The sequence below is a fragment of the Dasypus novemcinctus genome, chromosome 22 (assembly GCF_030445035.2).
Source record: "Dasypus novemcinctus isolate mDasNov1 chromosome 22, mDasNov1.1.hap2, whole genome shotgun sequence".
NCBI lineage: Eukaryota > Metazoa > Chordata > Mammalia > Cingulata > Dasypodidae > Dasypus > Dasypus novemcinctus.
Genome location: NC_080694.1, coordinates 58328259 through 58331266, shown reverse-complemented (window position 1 = coordinate 58331266; position 3008 = coordinate 58328259). Strand labels below are relative to the sequence as shown.

The following is a 3008-nucleotide window of genomic DNA, read 5'->3' as shown; positions in this document are numbered from 1 at the left end:
CCTCCATTTCCTCATTTCTGTGTGAATTGATTTTGGCCACCTACCTATCCCTTTTCCCCCACATCTTGCTATCCTCCATCATCTACAGTCTCTCTTACATTCCACCTCCCTTTCTTTGTTCCCCAAATTGTCTAACTTTAATTTCTAATACCTTTGCTCTGTTTTCTGTCTTTTATCCACTCTTGATATTATTGTCTTTCTTTTCTCTTTCCCTCTCTCATGAAAACACTGGATTTTTAATTCATACTATATTCCTCCCCATATTCAGTTGACTATATCATTATAGGTAATCTACTTACTGCTATAACTCTACACAACTTACATGAGTCTAATATTCATTCTCCCAGATCTCACATTGATGCTCTGTTAACATTTATTACCAATACTACTTTACACATTTTCTTTTCTTACACAATTTCCTTTCCCTGGCCCTAATAGTTTACTTCAAAGTGAACTTAGCCAGCAAAAAGAAATTAGAATAAGAGGAACAAAGTGAAGACATAACACTTATGCAAGAACAACAACTAATTAAACCCCAAGACTAGACAAAGAAGCTAAGGAACTGATTAAACCCGTCAAGATAAAATGATGACCAGACAGCAACAAAAAACTACAAAGCAAACCAGTAATCAGGAAAACATGGCTGAATCCAATGAACAAACTAAGAACCAGAAAGGGGAGCAGAACATCGGACAAGTAATTAAAGATCTCAGAACATATATTAGAGACCAACTTAATGAAATAAAGGAAGAGTTTAACAATATGAAGAAAACACTTGCAGAGGATATTGCAGACATACACAAAAAGATAACAGATATGATGGGAATGAACACCACAGTTCAAGAAATTAAAAATAAACTTGCAGCAAATAGCAGCAGATTAGAAGAAGCAGAGGAGAGAATTAGTGACGTGAAAGACAGTACATTGAAAATCAAACAGATAGTAGAATTGATTGATAAAAAGATAGAAAAAATCCAGCTAGGACTTAGGGACCTGAATAACAATGCAAAATGCACAAACATACATATTATAGGTATCCCAGAAGAAGAAGAGAAGAGAAAGAGGACTGAAGGGGTGTTGCAGGAAATAATGGCTGAAAACTTCCCAAATCTACTGAGAGAGACAGACATACATGTCTGGGAAGCACAATGCACCCCAAACATCATAAACCCCCACAGGCCCACCCCAAGACATATACTTGTCAAATTATCCAATGTTCAAGACAAAGAGAAAATTCTGAAAGCAGCAAGAGAAAAGAAAACCATCACATACAAGGGAGGCTCCATAAGATTTAGTGCTGATTTCTCATCTGAAACCATGGAGGCAAGAAGGCAGTAGTATGATATAGTCAAGATACTAAAAGAAAAAAAATTTCCAACAAAGAATACTCTACCCAGCTAAAGTAGCATTCAAAAATGATGGAGACTTCTAAATATTCACAGATAAACAGAAATTGAAAGACTATGCCAACAAGAAACCTCCCCTTCAAGAAATACTAAAGGGAGTTCTGCAGGAACAAAGGAAAAAACAGGAGATGCAGAGTTGGAGGAGAGTGTAAGAGCAACAAAAAAAGACAAAAAGAGAAGGGGAAAAAAAAGAAAATATGACAAACACAAGTCCAATCAAAATATGGCTAACATAAATAATTCCTTGAAAGTAATAACACTGAATGTCGACGGATTAAACTCACCTATCAAAAGATTCAGACTGGGACATTGGATAAGGAAATATGATCCATCTATTTGCTGTCTACAAGAAACATATCTTAGACCCAAGGATTCATGGAGGCTGAAAGTAAATAGTTGGAAAACAATCTTACAAGCAAACAATAACCAAAAAAAGGCAGAAATAGCTTTATGAATATCAGAAAAAATGTACTTTAAATGTGAAATAATTGTGAGAGACAAAGAAGGATACTACATATTAGTGAAAGGGACAATCTCTCAAAAAGAACGAACAATCAAATATTTATGCTACTAACAAGGGCGCCTCCAAATATGTGAGGCAAATACTGCAAAAACTAAGTGAAAGAATAGATGCCTCTACAATTATAGTGGGATATTTTAATACACCACTATCAAGTTTGGACAGACCATTTCAAAAGAGAATCACTAAAGAAACAAAATGTTTGAACAGTATATTAGAGGACTGGATCTGATAGACATATACAGATCATTACACCCAAATACAGTAGGATATACATTTTTCTCAAGTGCACATGGATCATTCTCCAAGATAGACCATATGCTAGGCCACAAAGAAAGGCTCAATGAACTCAGAAAGATTGAAATCATACAAAATAATATGTCTGACCACATTGGAGTGAAGCTGGAAATCTGAAAGGGCCAGAGGCCCAGATTTCACACCAAGATATGGAAATTAAACAGCACACTCTTAGAAAAACAGTGGGTCAAAGAGGAAATCTCAAAAAAATCATAGCAGAATTGTTCACTATTGCCAAAAGTTGGAATCAACCCAAATGCCCATCAACAGATGAATGGATAAATAAAATATGGTATATACATACAATGGAATACTACTCAGCTTTAAGAACAAATACACTACAAACACACGTGATAACATGAATGAATCTTGAGAACCTTATGTTGAGTGAAGCAACCCAGGCATTGAAGAACAAATACTACATGACCTCAATGATATGAAATAAGTAAACCAAGCTGTCTCAGAGAGCTAGAGACTGTATGATAGACTTAAAGGAAATTGGGGGGTAGAAGAAGGATGTATGCTGACACCTACATGGGTGAAATCTATGATAACTTGGAGGAAAGTATTATACAAGTAAGGGATAAAATGGGGGCATAGGGTTACCATTGGATGGGGTTTTGTGGGATTGAGGAAGGCTAGGGATGGGAGGATGGGTAATTGCCCAAGAAATTGGGGGGAGGGTTAGGCAACATACGAACATAGGAGATTGTCAGGTATTTGTATAAGAGTGTAATGCTGAGAAAGCTTTTTCAAAAATATAATAAGTAAAGTTACCTGTTTAA

At 35.9% G+C, this 3008-nt stretch overlaps 1 pseudogene; it reads left to right on the top strand.

Moving 5' to 3' along the window:
• Positions 1-3008, top strand: part of LOC139437349 (sodium-dependent phosphate transport protein 1-like) — a 232146-nt pseudogene that overhangs the window by 209139 nt on the left and 19999 nt on the right.